Here is a 22966-nt window from a genome sequence, read left to right as displayed (position 1 = left end):
CGAAAAGAGTGCTCATTCTGCCCGCCGCCAGTCTGGAGAAATCAGGTGTACAGCTTAGAACCCGTCCGTGCTAAGAGAAGGGGCCAAGCAACATTCCTTACTCCCCACAAATGAACTGTGTTAGCCCAAAACAGTGTTTGTACGCCCTAAATAAATATGTTTTTCTTTGGAATACTTCCAACTCAGTAAGCACTCCTGAAACTCCTCCATCGTAGGTTCCAACTCAAGGGAAAAGTGTTCCTTTAAAAAGTGGGCAAAATGGCGGTCCTCCTAGTTTCAGCATTGGTTTTCCTTCACGTCTTTCAAGGGCGGAAACTTGCCGTCGATTGGTTCGTTTTCTCTAGGCAATGAGAAAGGGGTGGAGAGAACGGCGTTTCTTAAAGAGTGATAGGGCAATCTGGTTGTCACTAATTTCGAGTGCAGCCTATGATTAGTCGGATTCCCCGCGAAGAGAACGGAGAGGCGGGGCTAGTGCGTGGTGGGAAGGGGCGGGATTCTGCCAGCCGTGGCGGCCGCTGGAGCCGGTGTCCGGGCTGGTGATGGGGTTAATTCCCTATCGTCAGACTCTTACTTGCACCCCCCCAGCCTGCCGTCGCCCCGCCGCGCCACAGTCCAACCGCCTTCTCCTCCTCAGTTACGCGGGTAAGCGATGCCCCCGTTCCCCCACCGCCATGTCCCCGGGAATAACGCGCCTCGCTCCCCTCCCCCGCCCGCCAACCGGTAGCGCTAACTGAGAAGGAGGGAGACCAAGGCAAGATGTGTGTGAGAAGGTGGCCTTCCCCGCCGAGCTGCCGGCGCGCCAGTCGGGGCCCCGCCGAGGACCTGCTGCTGCCAGCCCGCCCAGAGGCCGGCTGCCTCGAGAGCCCGCGGCTGCGGCTGCAGCTGCAGGAGCTACCTCCAGCCCACCGCCCCCATCCGGGGGCCATGTGTAAAGCAAACCCCTCGAGGCCTAGCCGGGGAGGCAGGGGAAAGGTTCCCTGTCCCTGCCTTGGCTGCTGCTGCTGCTCCAGCAACCCCAGGGACTCGGAAACCAGCCACAGCAGGCCTGCCAGGGCGGGTGGCGTGCGCGCTCCTGCTCTCCCGGGGGCCTGACATCGGTGCTCGGTGTCCCGGCCCACCCCACCACCTCAGCTCCCGACCTGGCGCTGGGGAGACTGTGCGTTGGCAGTGGCGCCTCTTCTCCAGAAGGAAGCATGCATGCCACCGGTCTGCGGAATCGCGATATACCTTGGCTGTGCTGCCAGAAAAAGCACAATGGGAATAGGAAAAAGAAAGTTGAATGACTGTCAGAGTCACCGACCCTGGGGATCGCGTGGTAGTTGAACCTTCGACTTCCCCCCACCCCCACCCCCAGCCTCGTGTGTTGGAAGCATTTGGGTTGTGTTGTGTTGCGTTGTGTTTTCAGGGGTTTTGCTGGTTGTCCTGGTGAAGTGCACATGAGTGCTGCTGCTTTCCGAACTTGCTTTTAAAAAACTTAGTGATGAGGCTATCCTGTCCCAGGTATAATTGTGCCTGGTTAACAAACCAACCCGGTAAATAAGGGGTGCTTTCCACATTAAGCTTTAGTATGGTGATAGTTCCCATAAAAGTGTTCATAGGCTGGGAGTGAAGGGCTTCGAAAAGTTCATCGAAAAATAGGATTAAAAAAATGACATTTTTTCCCACGAACTCTTTGAAGTCCCTGATGTGTGTGCTTATACATAAGATCAGTTACATCCAGGGTTATAGTTCCACTAATTATAGCTGAAGAAGGCATTTGCTTTGAGCATAAAATATTATAGGTTACAAGAACTTTTGAGTAATGAAAAGATGTAAACATTGGAACTTGGCACTTGAAACAGTAAGATCCACATGATTGGAAAAAGTAGGCTATCAAAATGGGATATGGGGCAAACTTAGCAGATTGGGTCACATTTAGGGCTCTTCAGTTTTAACAGTCACATTTTGATTGAGGGGAATCTCTCCAAATACTGCTCTTTGCTTTTTTTATTGTTTTAACCTGGGAAAATATGCTTCAATGCTGTAATTTATAATCTGTATATAAGATATGTCTATAATCAAAGATAAACTTCTAGACCATTTCTGAGATTTGTTGCCAGAGTAAAACGAGTTCTGAAGAAATAGCTGAGCTTTGTCCAAGGGTTGTGCCATTTCTTCAGATCTGAGAAGCTTATGATGTCTCCTAACTAATATAGTCTAGGTGCAGAATTGAGCAAGATCCATGGGTACTGTTAAATGGTGTAAAAGAAAGAAATGTACCTGGAAGAGTAAGCTCCCTAAATCCCACCACAAATACCTATAGCATACTTGGCCCAGCATGATGTTTCCCAAAACTTGTGGGATGACTGCATCCCAAAACTGGGATGCAGGTAGTTCCAGAGCTCATGTGTTTTTATGTACAGAAAGGAAGGGCTGATGAGAATGAGCCATAGAACTGTTTATTCTGTAAAATAGGAATGATAGTGCTTAACTCATGGGAATGTGAGGATTTTGGATAAAGCCCCCAGTGCAGTGCATAACACCTGGTGGGTTTGATTAGATATTAACTATTGTTAATATTGACAGGAGGTGACTGGGAGTTGGAGTCTACTCCATGGCAAGTAACAACATTGTTTTCATGCTATCCCAGAATGAATTTGTTATTCACACACAGGATAGCCTTGTATCTCGAGAACATGCTCTCTTAATGAAGAGTCCTATGGGAGTATCTTACATAGTGACTTGAGTGCAGTTTACAGTTAGTCATATTTTAAAGCACAAGTGGGAAAATGGTGATGAAGTTTAAAAAGTTTTTTATTTTTTGTTTTTGAATTAATACACAGGGTTTGTGGAATATATTTCAAATATTTAGCCTGAAGTAAAGTTCATAGGTTCTGTGTCACAGTGGTAAACTTGTAATACCAAAAAAAAAAAAATTATTTTCAGCTCCTGTATGTTTCAAGAACTAGTTTATCTGATTGTCATCCATATTTATTGTATAGCAAGCAAAGGTACATTTGAACTCTAATATAGAATTTGAACTGAAGAAGTTCTTTGAATTCATTGGGGGCAACATTGGGTCACTACAGTCTTGCTGCTACTGTTATTTTCCAATTCTCATTCTGTATCAACAGCTGAGCATTTCCTTTCTGTGAAACTTACCAGATGCACTGTTTATTTCTCCTCCCAGCTGCTTTTGAAAATACTCATGTACTGGATCTTCTCACACAATGGTGTCCTTGGAGTTTTTACAGTCAGATAAATTTAATGTTAGCACAAAACAGTGTTAGAATGAAATCTTTATAGTAGTCATACCCCAGCCAGGAGCTGAAGTAGTGTGAGAAACCCAATAGAGCCAGGAGCTCCTCTATGGGGGCCTCAGTTGGGCAGCTGGAGCAGAATATTGAAGAAAATTGAAACAAACCTTCCCAAATAGAATGCAGAAGGCCCCTGCCTTTCAAGAAATGGAAAAGGTTTTCTTGTTGTGTGTTTCAGACTCAGCTCCAGCTGACAGCAACCCTAGGAGACAAAGTAGAGTTGCCTCATTGGAGCTCTTAAGCTGTAGCCTTTATGGGCACAATCACCAGGTCATTTCTCCCGTTGAGTAACTAGTGGGTTCGAACCTATTAATGAGCAGCCAAGCACTTAACCACCTGAGCTCCTTACTGGCCTTTTACAATATCTAATAATACCCAGATGGGTTCATATTAATTTTTTTTTTGATCCTCAGAAATTAAGCAGTGAGTTGATAACAGTTTTATTTATTTTTTTCACTTTTGAAAATGCTACAATAATACACTTGAGGCCTGATGGATTTGTAATAGATTGTTGCTATTCGAATTAGAAATTTTTACTAAGACTGTCCATAAGACTGGAAAAAACAAACTCACTGCCATGGAATCAACTCTGACTCCTAATGACCCTATAGGACAGGGTAGAACTGCCCTGTGAGTTTCCAAGACTAACTCTTTAAGGGAGTAGAAAGCCCCATATTTCTTCCTCAGAGCAGCTGATGGTTTCGAACTGCTGACCTTGCAGTGAGCAGTCCAGTTCTTAATCACTACGTCCCTACGGCCCCTCAGGACCGTCCATAGTCTATTTTAAACATGTTGGGCATTCGTTGAATCCAAGAGGTTTGATTGTAAATGGAAATGAACTTTTCAATCATTCTCTTAGCTCCCAAGCACAAAGTGCTCTGTCTTTATAACCACACCTGTATACACGGGTGAAATGTATTACTTGTGACTTTAGGTAACCCAGGTGGCTGTGTAAAGGAGAGAAACATATTTGATCCTCTCTTAATATAATAATCTTTTTTTAACAATTACTTATGAATGCTGACAATGTTTACTACTAATATGCACATGGGCAAATAATCAAACTAAACATATAATTAAATTGTATCTAATTCAATCTTGCTTCCTATATAAGTACATGTTGTACTTTTAAAAGTATGCTGTTAAGACAGGTACATGTACACAAATGTATCTTGTCCAGAATTTAATTCAATTAGTCATTGCCTACAGCTTAAATTTGTTACCTATAAGCTTGAATGCCAACACTTTATGATCTTTGTTCTCTCATTTGTGTTTTGAAGTGAACATTTATGTATCTTTTTCATTTCTGCATTTAAGCTCACTGCTTTAGACGGGTTGTATATTTTCTGAGAAGTCTTCATAAATACTAGTTCATATAACAAAACTCACTGCCATTAAGTTTATTCTGACTCAGGCACCCTATACAATGTGTCTGACACTGCAGATCTCTATGGAAGCAGACAGCCCTATCTTTCTCCTTCCTAGCCACTGGTGGGTTTGAACCTTGAGGATAGCAGTTCAGCACCTACCTAACAGTGCCACCAAGGCTCCTTACTAGATCGTATGTATAAAAACAAAAACCCTCCAAACTCACTGCCATTGAATTTATTCTGATTCATAGGTACCTTATAAAACAGTACAGACTGCCCTTTGGGTTTCCAAGTCTGGAAATCTGTATAGAGAGCTGCATTTTCTCCTACAGACCAGCTGGTAGGTTTGAACCTTTAACCTTGCAGTTAGCAGCCCAACATAAAACCAATTATGCCTCCAGAGCGCCTTACTAGATCATACAGTATATTTAAATTATTGTTCTTCCAGCTTGACTGAAGTTTTTATATCTGACTTCCTACGGCTGCTTCCCATCCTAAAGAAACCAACTTGAAAAGCACTCATAATATTTCTAATCTAAAGGTTTAAAGTAGTGTTATTTGACTTCTCCCACCTTTGGTTTGATCAGTGACATAGATGGGCTAGTTGTGTAATTAGCTTCACCAGCCTGCTTCTACATGAGAAAAGCCCTGTAGCTGGAGTCAAATGTCACCTCACAATCTAAGGGTCAAGTTTGGCCGATTTCAGATTGCTTTTGCTCTCTAGACCCCCAGTAGGGAAAGATACTCTAGGATTTTAAAAAAAAAAATCTCTGTACATTTGTAAATCAGTGCAAACCAATGACTTAATGAGCATTAAGACTAAAAGTCAATGGGCCCTCTTAAAAATCCTCTTGTGAAAAAAATGTTTGCTTAATGAAGAGTATGCATGTGTCCATATTTAACCAAATGTCCTCTGTAAAGTACCATCTTTACAATTTGTGTTAATTGGCCTACACTCTATTCACATGCATCTAGTACCAGACCTCTAGACCAACTGTAATCCAAGAGGTGATCTCCATTTCAGTTGCATGCCTTGTTTCCCCCAAATGGCAGTCTTTTCTCATTCTTCTTTTGAATGGGCTTGCTGTCCTTTAACTTTCCAATCACCCTTTATATAAATGAGAAATAACCTGTTATTAGTCATCTCTATTGTTTGCGATTGTCTGATTGCTGTGAGATTTTGTCAGATTGTGCTGCGTGTGATCCAACCAGATGTTTGCATTTTAAGCCTATTTCATACCTGTAAGATGAAATAAAGCCTTTATCCTTTCTAAAGGTAGATTATTATTGTAGTTGTCATAGAATCCTTTTCCAACTAATGATGACCCCCATGCATACCAGAGTGGAATATTGCCAGGTCCTGCAGCATCTTCATGGTCTCTGGTGTGTTGAATATAGTTACTGTAGCCACTATGGATTTTGAGCATCTTCCAGCACTGTGTCAGACTTGCTATTCATTGGCATACTTTCAGAAGTAGATTACCAGGCCTTTCTTCTTGGTCTGTCGTAGTTTAGAAGTTCAACAGAAAACTGTCCACCTGATTGTGTTGGTTTCTGAAATACTAGTGGCATATCTGCAAACATAAGGAGCCCTGATGGTACTGTGAGTTAAGTATTGTCTGCTAATCATAAAGTTGTCTGTTTAAACTCACCAGCCACTCTAAGGAGCAGTTCTATTCTGGCCTATAAATCAGCAGCTGAGCGCTAGTTTGGGGGAAGGAGATAATGTAAGTGCTTGTTAAGTTGCTCTGCAATTACTCTGTGTTCACTACCTATTAATTCAAAAGGATTATTGTATATACTCGAGTATAAGCCGACCTGAATATCTGCCGGGGCACCTAATTTTACCACAAAAACTGCTTCTAAAATGTGCTGAAAAGGTCCCTGCCTTCCCCAGGTTATTAATGGAAGAACCGGAGCTCTCTTCATCACAGCTACTCTGTGTAATTCTAGGGCTCCATGCAGCAGTTTGACGAGCAATCTAGATGATTGCTATGCTGTGCCTATGGAGACAACCAGGAGAGAAACACTGCTCCAGACGTACAGAACTTGGCGCTTTGAGGCCAGTAAATCCCTGCCATTGCAAATTGTAATCGACTTGAAGGCAGTGGGTTTGTTTGGGCTTATGGAGTTTTTGACAACATGTTTGCTTTAAGCTTTTCAGTTGATCTCCGCACCCCTTTAGATGTTAAAAAATGATTGTTAACTCCTACGAGCTTTTGTGTCTGCGGGAATCATGTCTATCAATACTTACCATGTTAGAATTGAAAACTGGTAAGTCTTTAAATTTAGTAGCTTTATTGAGTTACGGTTCACATACAATATGAAGGGCCTACAATACAATTCACTCATTTAAAATGTACACTGTACTGGTTTTTAGTATATCTACAGAGTTGGGCCTCCACCACCACAATCAATTTCAGAACATTAGCATCACTCCCCAAAGGGACCCCATACCCATTAGCAGTAGCTCCCTATTTACCTCCCCCCAAGCCCCACCCTAGGCATCCATTTGTCTGCTGTCTCTGTATATTTGCTTATCACTGGCCATTTCATTTATCTTGGAATCAGACAACATGTGTATGGTCTCTTGTGGCTGGCATCTTTCACTTAGCGTAATATTGCAAAGGTTCACCTATACTGTAGTATGGATCAGTATGTCATTTTATTTATCACTAAATAATATTGCATTGTATGGATAGAACATGTTTTGTTTATTCGTTCATCTGTGGGAGGGCATCTGAGTTGTTTTTGCTCTTTTCCCCCCCACTATTATGAATCATTCCATGAGCATGGAATTCTGTAGAAATGGATTCATTTTGGGATGATGAGGAGTTAAGGAGACCTCATTGGCACTGTGAGCTAAGTGATGGGTTACTAACCAAGAGTTTAGTGGTTCAAAACTACCAGCCACTCCAAGGGAGAAAGATAGGGCTCTCTCCTCCAGTAAACAATCATGGAATCCCTATATGGGTCGCTTTGAGTTGGAATATACTTGTCATGAATTTGTGGTTTTAGGAGTTAAATTACGAGATAGCTTCAAAAAGTTCATGGAACGTGGAATCAAAAGGTATTGGAAGTTTTTCATGAACTTTTTCAAGCCCCCTCAAAGTACAGTTAATCATTTGACGAACTGCCAAAACATGACTGCTTTACATCTTCCCCTCCCATTCTTGTGATCAGCTGTTCTTATCCCTCTTACTTATGGACATCCTGGTGGGTATGAAGTGGTGTATAGATGTGGTTTTGATTTGTATTACCCTAGAAGCCCTGGTGGCCCTGTGGTTTAAGGACTGGACTGCTAACAGAAGGCCAGTGATTTGAAGCCACCGGCTGCTTCTCGGGAGGAAGATGTTGTCTGCTTCTGTAAAGATTATAGCCTTGGACACCCTGTGGGGAAGCTCTTTTCTTTCCAGTAGGGTCATCGTGAGTCAGAATTTACTCAAGGGAAGTGAGTTTAATGACTAATAATGTTGAATTTATTTTCATGTGCATTTATTGCCCATTTTTTTATCTCCTTTGGATAAAAGTCTACTCGGATCCTTTATCCATTTTTAATTGGGTTATTGTTATTGAGATGCAAACTTTATATACTTATTTACAAGTGCCTTATCAGATGCATGAAAATATTTGTAAGAATTTCCTCCTATTTGGTGAGTTGTCCTTTTACTTTTTTGAAGTGCCCTTTGAAACATGAACGTTTCTGTAATGATTCATAGCCGTGGAAACTCCATAGAATAATTCTACTCTGTCCCATAGGGTCACGAGTCAGAATTGATTCCACTGTAGTGAGTTTAATGACCAATAATGTTGACTATATTTGTTCAAGTCCAGCTTAGGTTTTTTTTCCTTCTTCGATTGGTGCTTGTGTTTTTGGTGTCATATCTAATAGAGTAAATAGTGTGGGGGACACATCTGATTTCCTCTGTCTGCCCCGACAGGACTCCAACTCCACACCATCCTGTAGCTGTTTTCTATGAGACAGGTCAGAGATACCTTCCACCTGCCCTGGACCCTTTTGACACCAACTGTCATTCCTGTGGCACTCCTCTTCTTTTCTGGATTCGATCCTCTATTCCCATGGCCACACCGAACTCCCAGATGCTGTTCATGATTAAGGAAGTTAACATTTTACCACCACTGAAGATCACAGAGCCTCTTGTCAGCCATGACAGCAGACACATCCCTCTCTGGCCCTCAGCCATTCTGCCCCATGGCCTCTACCCTGCTCAAGCAAGTGTTGCAGAACTCTTGTAACACCGGTAAGTGTCCAAAGGTCACCTCACTCTGCAAGCCAGCCCCCGTCAAGCCAGGCACTCAACTTTACCTGCTCCGTGCATCGGGAAACTGTAGATCAGGAAGTGGGGACATAGTTGGATGAAGAGGGTGATGAACCAGCTTGTCTACTGAAGGTCAGCAGTGCCCCCCTGAACTCAGCTGTAAAGGTCCAGATATATGTGCATATGCATAGGAATGACATAGCATCGTAGAGAGGGAGGGAAACAGGGTTTTCTCCTCCTATAAAGAGAGAGTGCTTTCTCAGAAACTCACAGGGGCCCTTCTACCCTGTGCTATAGAGTCCCTATGAGTTGGAATGACTCAAAGCAGTGAGTTTGGTTTCTTTTTTTTTTTTTTTTAATCATTTTATTAGAGGCTCATATAACTTTTATCACAATCCATAATGTGAATTGGGAAGCAGAGATCAGTAGGGATGGAAAATCGCCTTAAGGGAAGAGTTGTATAGCCAATTCATTATTTGTTAATTATTGTTAATAAATTGCACTTGTGTACAACAGTAGCCAAAATAAATAAATAAAATGTAGGTTAAACTAAATAATTAAGTAAAATATAGCTTCCAAGGTTACTAATGTACAACCATCTACTTCATGAGATTTGGTTCCTTGGTTTAGACGTTTAGAGTTATGGCTTTGTGGGATATCCCAGTTAATTGACATAATAACACGTTTAGTGCATCTGCTCCAACTCCTAATTTGTTGAGCAGCAACTGGGGTCTTAAAAGCTTGCACACAGTCATCCAAGGCACAGCATTTGGTCAGTTCAGGAACAACAGAGGACGAAAGAGATTCGGGAATAGGAGGGAGATGTATGTGGCTAATTGCCTCAAGAGCAACTGCCCAAAGACATGAGACTAGAAGAACTGAATGGTGCCTGGCAACTGTGGCCGAACATTTTGATCAAAAACTCCACAGAGGAATCCTGATCAACAGGGGGGCATGCAGAACAGAGTTTAAAATTTTTATGCACTCAATTTTTTTGTAGCCATGGAGCGCTGATAAATCCCTAGAAGTATTGCCCTGAAATAATCTTTAAACTTTAAACCAAAAAATATCCCTTGATGTCCTCTTAAAACTGAGCAAGAAAACTCCACACTCAATGCTATTGAGTTAAATCAGACTCATAAGAGCCGTGGGGGTTCCCAAGACTATAACACTATCCTGGAGTAAAATACCTCTTCTTGCAACTGATGGATTTGAACATCTGACCTTGCAGCCTAACCCTTCACCAGGACTATGCCACCAGGACTCCTTTAAACTGAACAGTTATTTAGCCTAACTAGTAAAAAACAATCTCACTGAAAAATTAAGCTCTTTTAAGAACTATCGGTATGGAATCAAATGAACTATAAACTCATTGCATGCTGACTCACAATGACCTTACAGGACAGGGTAGACCTGCCCTTAACTATTTAAGAGAGTAGAAAGCCTCATCTTTCTCTTGAGGAGTGCCCGGTGCTTTCAAACTACCAACCTTGCACAGACCAACGTGTAACCACTACGCCACCAGGGCCCCTTCAAGTTACCACAGCAACTTGGAAGATTGGAGAGCAACCTAAACGAGAGAGAACCAACTCAGAAAGGAGGGTGAGGATGCTGTATAACCTGAAGTATGTCATCAGTATCACTCAGTTCTACATGCCAGTTTCTTTTGAGTTTTGTATGTTTGACTATATTCTCATTAGCAACACATTAAACATTTAAAGAAAAAAAAGCCACTGTCAGGTAATAATTCATGGAGTGAAGCACTCGAAGCAGGATGAGAGGTTAGAGTGATGAAATGAGAGGTCATGTCCATTTTCAAGAGGTTGGCCTGTGGAAGACCTGTCTTAGGAGTTTACATTTAAGGAACGTCCTGAATGAAATGAGAGAGCAAGCCATGGGATATAGGAGTGTGGGGGTGTGGGAGGAACAGAACTGTAGATCAGGAAGTGGGGACATACTTGTATGAAGAGGCTGATGAGCTAGCTTGTCTACTGAAGGTCAGCAGTGGCCCCTGAACTCGGTTTTAAAGGCACAAGTGCAGAGAAAACATTTTCAAGTGTGGCTCCAAAGTTGTCAGTGCAGATCTCCGAGCCTCCTGTACTTACTGAGTAAATCGCTCCTGCAGTAGAGCTTCTTAACCCCAAATAGAGTGGACTTTCACAGAGTCTATGTTTTAAATCTTTCATCTCCACATATCAAGGATTTCTTGTCCTTTTCACTGTTACACGAGGTGATACTGTATTTTTTTCTTTCTTCTTAAACAAAATCACCTACCTCTAAATAAACCGGCTTATCTTCATGAGAACTCATCTGGTCCAACCTGAGTGGTTCTGCAGGGTCCATCCAGTCACCTGGGCAACTCTTCTTCCTAAAGTTGCCTGCATTTTCATTCTGTTCTTCTTTCCAGAGGTATCAGAGTGGGAAAACTTCTGTGTGGGTCTCACAAATCGGCCAGAAATTGTGCTTGAACTGCCCTAGCAACAAGGGTGCATTCCTAAGGACTTTGTGTGTCTGCATTATATTGTCATTGTTTCCGAATCTTCAGAAGGCCTGCATTTTGTTTGTTTGTTTGTCTGTCTGTCTGTTTTTCTTGGTCAATGAGGGTTAGGATGAACATAGATGGAAGTCAATGGGTTCCAGGAATGGCACTTTTTTATCATAAAAAATATTTATCAATGATACCTGCCTTTCTCCCCATCCCTTCTCCTCCCACCAGGGAAAAAAACCTGCCCACTCACAGTGACCCAGTGTAGCTCAGAATCAAAATGCAACCAGTAGGGTTTCTTCTGATGGCTGGGATTATTCAGAAGTAGACCATCAGACGTTCTTTCCAGGACCCTTTCAGGTGGGTTTGAATTGCCAACCTCTTAGTTAGCATCCTAGCACTTACCTGTGTGTACCACTCAGGGACTCCATTTTATTATAGAAGGTATCAGTTTCATTGTCCTTCTTAGCACTGGAGAGTAAAAATAGGGCATGAAGAGGAATGAGAGAATTTTTCTGCAAGGCCCAAGACCCTACTGATTAGCCCAGTTATCCTAAACGTGAGGAATATAAATACAATAGTTATAGTTTTGTAAATACTATAAGAGGAAGGAATATAAAAATACTAATAGTATTTCCACTGAAGCTGATGGTGCCCGGATATCAGAAGATATAGCGTCTGGGATCTTAAAGGCCATCTAGCTGAGAAGCAACAAAGCCCACATGAAAGAAGCACACCAGCCTGTGTGATCGAGGTGTCGATGGGATCAGGTGTCAGACATCAAAGACCCAGAACAAAAAATTATATCAATGTGAATGGGAGGGGGGGATGCCGGAGTTCAGACGCAAAGCCCAACTGTAGACGATTGGACATCCCCTTACAGAAGGGTCACAAGGAGAGACAAGTCAGGGTGTAGTATAGCACCAATGAAACTTACAACTTTCCTCTGGTTCTTTAATGCTCCCCCCTACCCACCCACTAGCATGTCCTCAATTCTACCTTACAAATCTGACTAGACCAGAGCATGTACACTGCTACAGATAAGATCTCGCAACACAGGGAATCCAGGACAGCTAAACTCCTCAGGACCAATAATGAGAATAGATATACCAGGAGGGGAAGGGGAAGGTGGAGGGGGAGAAAGGAGGTACCGATCATGATGTACATATAACCCCTTACTAGGGGGATCAACAGCAGAAACGTGGGTATAGGGAGACAGTGGTCGGTGTAAGACATGGGGGGGAGGAATTTATAAATTATCAAGGGTTCATGAGGGAGGAAGGGTGGAGGAGGGGGAAGTGAGGAACTAATATCAAGGGCTCAAGTAGAAAGAAAATGTTTTTAAAAATGATGAAGGCAACATATATACAAATGTGCTTGACACAATGGATGGATGTATGGATTGTGATAAGAGCTGTAAGAGCCCCCCAAAAAATGATTTTTAAAAGAGGACTTCCACCGGTACTGAATCTCCCCTGGCTGTTTAGTGGCCCCACTAGATTTACCAGATTATATTACATATTGTTGCCAGTTTGGTATCTAGATCCTGCCCTCTGCACATTAGATCATAAACAGACCATAATATCTTTGTGATTTTAGGTTTTGTCTAGCTCAAACTGACATGAACATAGTAAAGAAATGCTTTGAAGACCATCTTAAACCTTATTAGAGTGTTTGATAGTGATCATTGATTTGAGATAAATGATGCTTAGATTTTAGTGTTTCTGAGTCTTGATGTCCAATACATCTTATGTTTATTTTTCAATACACTTGAGATTGTATTTGGAGGCAAGGGACTAGGAGGAAATGGGGAGCTAATACCAACGATTCTAAGAATGAAGACAGTGTAAGGGCTCAAATAGAAAGATAATGTTTTGAAAATGATAATGGCAACATATGTACAAGTTTGCTTGATATAATTGATTTATGGATTGCTATAATAACTTTAAGAACTCCCAATAAAATGATTTAAATAAATAAATGTTGGCGTGCCCAGCACAAGTCTGTGGAAATTTGTTTTTTTAAAGCAAGAAGAAAATGTACTAGAACTGATTCTTCTCGATATGACTGAACTATTGAATTGTATGTTATGTGAATTATATGCCAATAAAACTTTTTTTAATGGGGGAAAATTGAACAAGTGTTAAGTTTAATACTTTTCTAAAATGAACTCTTTGAAAGTTTGTATTCTTTAAAACATTTTTTCTCTAGCAAAATAGTAAATGTATAAAAATTAAAGAATCCAGTGGATCTGTAAATGATTATCTTTATCTGCTCGTTGACTGGAGCCCTGGTGGCATAGTGGTTAAGAGTCGGGCTGCGATCTGCAAGGTCAGCAGTTATAAAACACCAGCTGCTCCTTAGGAGAAAGAGGGCACTTTCTGCTCCTATAGACAGTCGTCTTGGAAACCCATAAGGGCAATTCTGACCTGTCCTACAGGGTCACTAAGAGTGGCATCGACTCCACAGCAGGGAGTTTGAGTTTGGATTAGTTTACTATCAGGATTCACAAGTCGCTTGCAGCGATTGTGCAGTCCCCAAAAGTCAGATGAATTCTCTTTTATGCTTCCATCGATTTCTCGAGATCATGTTACATTTTAAATTATTATACATTAGGATTACAGCTTCCTTACCATTTGTTTAACTTTCCCTCAGAGATTTTCTCTCCCGTTCTTCTGCCCTGCTTGGAGCTCTCATTCAGGAACTTCCTTTACTGCCTGCCCTTTGTGTGGAATCCACTGTTTGCTATCTCCTATGGATCCGTCCTCTTTCTTGGTTTTTACTTTCATTTTGCTAGCTAATTGTCCAAAAAATTTTCTTAAGGAAGGTTGCTTATGAAGTCGCCCTATTGAGACCATATATGCCCTACCAAATCGAACCCACTACTCAGTAGTAGGTTTGGGGGAGTCAAAAGTTAAAAACTGATTTTTTACTACTTTAGGGGGTCCTGAGTTGTTCATGGGTCAACAGTAGTTACTTACCTTGTCAGACTTTTTACAATGGCACATTATACTTCATTCTTCAAGACTCAGTTATTTTACTCGTAGAATTAGCAGTTGCTTATTTCTTGTATACAAGCTCTTGTGAAGTCATGGTTGCGTGTTGGCCTGCTAAACACAAGGTCAGCAGTTCAAAACTACCACCTACTCCATGGGAGAAAGAGGAAACCTTCTATTCCCATAAAGAGCTAGTCTCCAGAACCCAAGGTGCAGCTCCACCCTGTTGTATAGCATCGCTATGAGTAGGAATTAACTTAATGGCAGGGAGTGAATTACGTATAGACGGTACCTAGAATAGACAGTACCTTTTACGTATAGACGTTACCTACAGTTGGCTCAGATTTTTATCCGGTATGGGTCTTCCCACTCGGCAAATGACTATGACATGTGGACTTCCTGTGTGGCCAGGTATCTGAGATAATTGCTCATTTATGCCTTGGTCCCATTTTTGGGAATAGTGATTCTTTGCTACTTTTATCATTAAATATATTTTTTATCTAGCCAACATGATAACTTCATTGTTATTCTTGCTGCTGTTTTGCCTCCTTGCCTTCTTTCTCATTTTTATGAAATGCAACTTGTTTTGACTGAGAATTGGAAAATAATCATCTTTCAAGATTAAGATGATGCGCCTGAGAGATAAAATACTGAAATTGATGAGAATTGGAAACACTTGGATTATTTGGGGGGGTAATACACATTTATAGAAATGGATTGGCATCATTCAAACTTTTAAAAAAGAAAAACAATAACTATTAAGGTGACTTTTCCTCGAATTAATTAAATATAAACCATTTTCCAACCTCATTCAGTAAAGTGGATACACTAGGTTAATAGGAGATCCAGGTAGACTGACATCACACCTTTTTCCCCCACAGGTTAGAAATAAAAGTTAGAAATGGGAGAGGCTGCCTGCTTTGGGTGCCCGACCAGCAAGAACTGACGGTTGAAATCAAAGAAGGAAATAGAACTATAAAAGCATGTACCAAGTAGCTTAAAAGCACAGCTCTCTGGGGCCATTCGGTGTAAGGCTAAATTGCCCATGTACCTAACTTTAAAAAGCCTATTGTATCACAGCATGCATATACATATATATGTTATATACTTAATAAGATACAGAAAGTTTAAATTAAATCCTAAAACTGTATTTAAGAGAAATGAATAACATGAGTGGAATAGCCATCTGGAAAATCTGTTCCTCTAAGAAGTATGCTAAGTAGTTATGCTAGCATAGGGAATAGCATAGTGGATTACATGTTTGGGCTGCCCACCATAAGGTCAGCAGTTTGAAGCCACCATCCAGTCTGAGCAGATGAAGCCATCTTCTCCTGCAAAGATTTACAGCCTCGGAAGCCCTGTATGTGGGTGCTGTAAGTCCTAATCAACTGGGCAGGAATGGGCTTTGTTTGTTTGTTTGTTTGTTTCAAATAATGGAATGTGAATTAAAAATCAAATTGTGTTCAGATGTTTCATGTGAGAATTGATGTTTCTTCACAAATTCATAGCAACCAGGGTGTAATTTATAGTTTTGTCCTTTTGCTTTGTGAGGTACTAGAACTTCCACTAGTGGAATTCCTAGGAAAATTGTTCTTTGGGAACACAAGAAATGCCTGTCTGTTACATAGCTTTGTGTTTTATGTGAGGTGAAGAAAATTGTTAAGCTGATTTAAAATGCATTTCTATTTTTTTATTTATTCAGCTTTGGACTAACGCATTACTACATTTAAAGTAAATGCTTACTTCATATTGTAAATGAAGCTGAGTCTGCTAATAGCATTAAAAAGTTTGCAAAATTGTCTAAGATAAGTAAAAATCACCTGAATTTGCTTACTTAGTAAAGAACTTGTTTTGTTTCATATGCTTATACACGCTGTCCCCTCCCTGCCTAATCATTCTAGTCATTAGCAGTGTGAGATTTAATGGTAAGGAAATATATACCGCAATAATTACAAAAGGATAACTCTCTCAGATTGATAGCTTGATCTAATCTAAAATTTGAACTTAACCTTTTATTGTGATTTCTGACTGCCATCGAGTCCATTCCAACCCACAGTAACCCTGTAGGAAGGACCGTGTGATCGGAACTCTTAAGGGAGTAGAAAGTGTACCTTTCTCCTGTAGAACTGCTGGTGGTCTCAAACTGCCAGCCTTGTGGCTGGCAGCTCAACACAAAACCACCGCACCACCAGGTGAAGGTTTACGGAGCAGATCATCAGTTTTACATTCCACACTGTTAACCATGTTTCCTTTCAGCTCATCAATTTCAATTCCTTCAATGCCATCACTTATCCCACTTCCTCCCAGTGTTTCCTGTTTCCATTCCTCCTCTCCTTAACCTCTCACCAGCATTCTGCCCAATTGATGATTCTAACTCAGCAGTTCTGGACACGAAGGGTATAAGCGCCACATCATGGTCCACAGTTTCTACATGTATGAGGAGCCCTGGAGACGCTGTCCAGTAAGCATTGCAGAGATTCACACACTAGCTGCCCCTCGGGAGAAACACGAGGCTGTCTGTTCCCTTAAAGATTCACACCCTTGGAACCCTAATAGAGGGTCACTGTGAGTCAGAATCTGCATGGTAGCAGTGGGTTTGTTTGGGGTGTTTTGTTTTTGGTTTATGAGTAGCTTGAGAGTGACAGGCAGGTTTCTGGTACCAGCTGCTTTTTCACAGCACAAATACTGTGTTTATTTAGATTGTATATTACAAGCGGCTTTGAGGGGAAAGTTGACAGAGACTGGGGGTCTCAATAAAAGCCATGACACCACGTGACATTACTTTTGAGGCTAATCTGCAACTGTAATAACCTCAAAACAAGCAGTTTTTTTCTTTTTTTTTAAATCATTTTATTAGAGGCTCATACAACTCTTATCACAATCCATACATACATCAGTTGTGTAAAACACATTTGTACATTCATTGCCCTCATTATTCTCAAAACATTTGCTCTCCACTTAAGCCCCTGGCATCAGGCCCTCTTTTTTTTTAACCCCTCCCTCCCTGCTCCCCCCTCCCTCATGAACCCTTGATAATTTATAAATGATTATTTTGACATATCTTGCCCTGTCCGACGTCTCCCTTCACCTGCTTTTCTGTTGTCCTTCCCCCAGGGAGGAGGTCACATGTAGATCCTTGTAATCGGTTCCCCGTTTCCAACCAACCCTCCCTCTACCCTCCCAGTGTCACCACTCACACCACTGATCTTGAAGGGATCATCCGCCCTGGATTCCCTGTGTATCCAGTTCCAGTATCAGTACCAGTGGACATCCTCTGGTCTAGCCAGACTTCCAAGGTAGAATTGGGATCATGATAGTGGGGTGGGGGGTGGGGGGGTGGAAGCATTTAGGAACTAGAGGAAAGTTGTATTTTTCATCGTTGCTATATCTCACCCTGACTGGCTCGTCTACTCCCCGAAACCCTCCTGTATGGGGATGTCCAGTGGCCTACAAATGGGCTTTGGGTCTCCACTCCGCACTCCCCACCTCATTCACTATACTAAGATGTTTTGTTCTGATGATGCCTGGTACCGGATCCCTTTGACACCTCGTGATTGCACAGGCTGGCGTGCTTCTTCCATGTGGGCTTTGTTGTTTCTGAGCTAGATGGCTGGCTGCTTGTTTACCTTCAAGCCTTTAAGACCACAGACACGGCTTAAGTGGAGAGGAAATGTTTTGAGAATGATGAGGGCAATGAATGTACAAATGCGCTTTACATAATTAATGTATGTATGGATTGTGATGAGTTGTATGAGCCCCTAATAAAATGATTTTTTTAAATTAGATCCCAGACGCTATATCTTTTGATAGCCAGACACCATCAGCTTTCTTCATCACATTTGCTTATTCACCCGCTTCGTCTTCAGCGGTTGTGTGGGGGAAAGTGAGCATCATAGAATGCCAATTTAATAGAAGAAAGTATTCTTGCATTGAGGAAGTACTTGAGTGGAGGCCCACTGTCCTTCTGCTACCTTAATATTAAACCTATAAATGTATGCACATAGATGTATTTCCCCATCCTCATATATGTACATGCCTTTATTTAGACCTCTATAAATGCCCTTTGCCTCCTAGTTCTTTCCTCTATTTCCTTTGACTTTCCTCTTGTCCCACTATCATGCTCAGTCTTCATTTGGGTTTCAGTAACTCCTCTTGGTTACATTACCCTTGATCACTCCCTCCCAGGCCTCCTACAATCACCTCACCACTGATTTGGATCACTTGTTCCCTCGTCCCTGGGTTTGTTAACAAACCAATACAAAAAAAAAAAAAGCACAACAAAAAAGAAAAGCTTGTAGTTAATTCAGGAATTGTTTGTTGGCCTTTAGGAGTGTTCTCCAGTGCAGTCTGTTGGGCCACCACACCCTGGCCCCGAAGTCCACCTTCAGCATTCCCTGGGGACCTCGCCACTCCATTCCCTTGCCGTTCTGTTGCACTCCCTTAGTGTTTTGCCTCCGTGTGGTGGGATCAGATCGGGTGAAATTCCCACACTAACAAGCAGTTTTTAAAAATGAATAATTTCTTCCTAATTTTGTAAGCCAAGTTGTACTCGCCACGTGAAATACATTTTCTGAAGTAGAATATTTTACTAGCTAGTTTGATGTTAACATCACTCAAAGTCCATTCTGTGAATTGTTTTCCTGGTTACCAAGTAGATTAATATCCTTTATAATTAAAATAATTCTGTCTGGACTGAACTTAAGCTATGTGAGAGGAAATTCCGCATATTTTATATTGAATTGAAAAGCAGTACTTGGTTCCTTTCTTATGAACATTGTGCTTTTTAGGATCATAATAAATAGCCAAACAGAAGTGATTTTAAGAACTTTTCGACAGATCTAGGTCAGAAACAAATGCTCTAAAACTATCAACAATGAAAGGAAGAGTAGGGGGAAATTGAGATGTGCAGTGGTTACAGAAATCTGGAGCTGAGGAGAATGAAGATTTAATTCTGTGAGGTAATAAGGAGCTCAGATGCTTCAGGTTGGGCAGCCAACTACAAAGTTTGAAATCACTGGCAGTCTCAGAAACACAGGGATTGTCTTAACAGCGTCCCAATGAGTCAGCATCAGTTCCATGGCAGTGAGTTTGGTTTGGGGCTTTTTTGTTTTTGATTTTTAAGGTAATACGGAATTGGACTTTACTTCCATGAGCACACATTTGAATGCCATATGCTCTTGATAGAAACAATGCTACTAATGACTATAAAAAAATAGTTAAATGTGTGGTTTTGTTTTTAAAAGTTTATATATATAACCCCCTTTATGTAAATCATAGAGCCCTGGTGGTATAACATTCAAAGTACTGCTAACTGAAAGGTTAGGCGATCAAACCCATCAGCCTCTGTGTGGGAGAAAAATTAGGCGTTCTGTCTTCAAGATTTACACCCTCTGCCCCCAAATGGGGCAGTTCTGCTCTGCCCTCTCCTCTAGAGTTGCTGTGAGTCAGAATTGACTCAGTGGCAGTGAGTTTTGAATGTGGTTGATTTTTTTAACCACTTTTTTTTAATTTATTGAGATATGCCATAAAATTCACTCATTTGAAGCATACAATTTTCAGATTATGTGATGATCACCATAATAAAATTTTAGAAATTTCCGTTACCCCAAGAAGAAATCCTCTACCCATGAGCACTGACCCTCATGCTCTCGGCAACCACTAATCTACTTTGATTTCCATGTTGCTTGTTAGTTGCTGTCGAGTACATTTTGGCCTTGACAGCCCCAGTGTGCAGAGTAGAACTGCTTCATGAGATTTGCAGGGCTGTGACTTTCTGGCCCCTCTAGGTGTGTAAGAGCACCACCCTTTTGCCAGTCCTCCAGTGCTTTCTGCCATTTACATCACCCAGGACTGCCTTTAGTCTATAGATTCGACATGTCTGAGCATTTCATATAAAAGGAACCATACAATATGTGGCCTTTCATGTCTGTTTTTTTGTCTTTTAAATTCATATCTGTGTTGTTACATGTATCAGTGCTTTATTCCTTTTTATTGTCATATAATTTTCACTTTATGGATATACCACATTTTATTTATCCATGAGTTGATGGGCATTTGGGTTGTTTTTACTTTGGGGCTATTATGAATAGTTTTGCTATGAATGTATATGTACACATTTTTCTGTAAACATGCTTTTTACTACACATAGGTATATACCTACAAGTGTAATTACTGAATTATAAAAGGTAACTATCTAGAAAAGTGCCAGACTGTATCATTTTACATTCTCATCAGCGGTGTATGAATAGTCATCTCCTTGTCCACACTTACCATTGTCTGTCCTTTTCATTTTTGCCATTCAAGTGAGTGTGGAATTGACTCAATGACAGTGAGTCTGAGGGACTTTTTGAGTGGCTGTGTAGTGATATGGTGATTTTTGATTTGCATGTATCTAAGCATTAAAGTTGAGCTTCTTTTCATGTGCTTATCATTGGTCAGAGTTGAGACTTTATCATCGATGTTGTTTGTGTAACTGTTAGCTGCTCTAAAATGTCTCAGCATTTGGGTTGAATGGTTTCTGTAAAATACATCTAGAATGTACACTTATGAAAACATTGAGTCTTAGCTTTAAGTCGTGTTGGAGAGCAGGAGAAACACTGATATTTCGTGTTTTCCAGTCTTACCTGAACAAGTAGGGTAAGTACAGTTCCCTTAAGACAATCCTAGTTTATACCCAGTTTATACCTGGCATAATCACCAAGTGCCGCTTTCCACTCTGAAATGTTACCTATTTTGCACAATAAGTAATCTGACCACCCGACTGATAAGTGACCCATGATATTTATTGAAATACACTCTCCCTAAATTCTCAAACTAAGTCCACAACTTATAGCAAGCCTAGAAGACAGAGGACAGCTGCCCCATAGGGTGTCTGTGACCTTTCTTTCTAGAACATTTGTTAAGTTATAACCACACACCTGAGCCAAACACACTTAGGCATCTTAGAACAACTCTGACTCAGTGTGAAGTAAGTTATATGCAGTAATTATTTGGTGGATGAATTAATACTGAGTCATTCATGCTTGCTCACTTGATTATCTTTTAGGACCAAGAGCACATAGTTGTGAAATGACTAGAAAAGTAGGAGAGCTTATCTGTACCCCTGTCTCCATATTAACTGAGGGCTCATGATACTGCCATTAGCCAGAAACTCAAGCCCACTGTTCTGGGCTATGATGCTAATAAGGAACACTGTCTTAAATGCAATTACCCATACCAGAAGTATTCTTTCAAACAACTTTGGAGGACAAAGGATAAGAACTTTTTTTTTAATATACCCCCCCAGTTTTATTGTCATATAATACAATTCAGTAGTTCAGTCGCATCAAGAAGAGTTGTATGATCATCACCACAATTTTAGAACAACTCTTTTTTTTTTAAGTTGAATTGTGGTATAATTTATATAGAATAAGAGGAGAAATCTGTTTTATTTTTTCAATATATTTTTGTTGAGAATATTCAATTCAACGATTTACAATTCAGTGACATTGATTACACTCTTCAAGTTGTGTAATCTTTTCACCTTCCCTTTCTGAATCAGTCTTCCCCGCTTTGCATAAATTTATAGCCCTCTCACTTACCTTTCTAATCTTCCAAGTTGTTTTCCATTTTAATCCATATAGGGAAGGTGGCTATATTTTAACTGTTAGTATGACAAGTATAGCATTATGATTGATTCCTTAGGCATTCAACAGTTGGAAGAGAAGTGAAATGGCCTGTCAAATCCATTTAACTTGGGTGAAAAATGTCATTTTATATTGAACTAGTAAGATTTGCCCACATCTATAAGGCACACCCTCTTCTCAAATTCCAAAGACACTGGTGACTTTTATATGTATAGGATTAAAGAATGTGAGTGAATGATGATGTGCCAACAGAAACTGTGTGAAATTACAAGTGCTTGAGAAGTCCCCCAAATGAGGAATGGCTAGAATGAAGGGGTGGGAGAAGGTAATAAGGAAGAAAATAGATCTTGGAATAGAAATCAGGTAGAATAAGTAGTGGGTGGAAGTTGAGCTGACGCTTAGCAAGAAGATGAGATTCAGCAGACAAGCGGGTGGGAGATCCAGAAAGGAGCACAGTGAACATGGGTGATGAAGTCTCTTGTGACCCAACTTGGCTGTAAAGTAAAGTGGATGAGGAGAACTCACTGTGCAAAGGTAGGCAAGGAAAAGAGATAGTAGTAGGTGAAGAACTGGATTTGACTTAGCTCAGTAAACTAAAGTTTCTTTCTTTCTTATTTGTTTTTGTTTTTGAGCAAGTAAAGTATAAATGTAACCTACTTGACCATATTTGATTACATTTGTTGTCTGCATTTTTATTTTCTTTTTTTTTATTTAATCATTGTATTGGGAGCTTGTACAACTCTTATGCATTGTGTCAAGTACATTTGTACTTTTGTTGCCATCGTCATTCTCAAAACATTAGCCTTCTGCTTGAGCCCTTGGTATCAGCTCCTCATCCCCCCTCCCCCTGTTTCCTCCTCCCTTATGAACCCTTGATAATTTATAAATTATTATTATTTTGTCATATCTTATAC

At 40.8% G+C, this 22966-nt stretch overlaps 1 protein-coding gene across 8 annotated transcripts in view; it reads left to right on the top strand.

Moving 5' to 3' along the window:
* The first annotated feature begins 522 nt into the window (after window positions 1-522).
* The window catches only part of R3HDM1 (R3H domain containing 1), a 192284-nt gene continuing 169840 nt past the window's right edge, over window positions 523-22966 (top strand). For all 8 annotated transcript variants that reach the window (XM_004703886.4, XM_045299778.1, XM_045299765.1 and 5 more), the window contains exon 1: window positions 523-642. The gene's annotated coding sequence lies outside the window, so the exon portion shown is untranslated. The remainder of the gene's footprint in view (window positions 643-22966) is intronic.

Source organism: Echinops telfairi, unplaced genomic scaffold (assembly GCF_000313985.2).
Source record: "Echinops telfairi isolate 266 unplaced genomic scaffold, ASM31398v2 ScPeMD7_4;HRSCAF=17, whole genome shotgun sequence".
NCBI classification, from domain to species: domain Eukaryota; kingdom Metazoa; phylum Chordata; class Mammalia; order Afrosoricida; family Tenrecidae; genus Echinops; species Echinops telfairi.
This window is presented reverse-complemented; position numbering and strand designations above follow the sequence as displayed.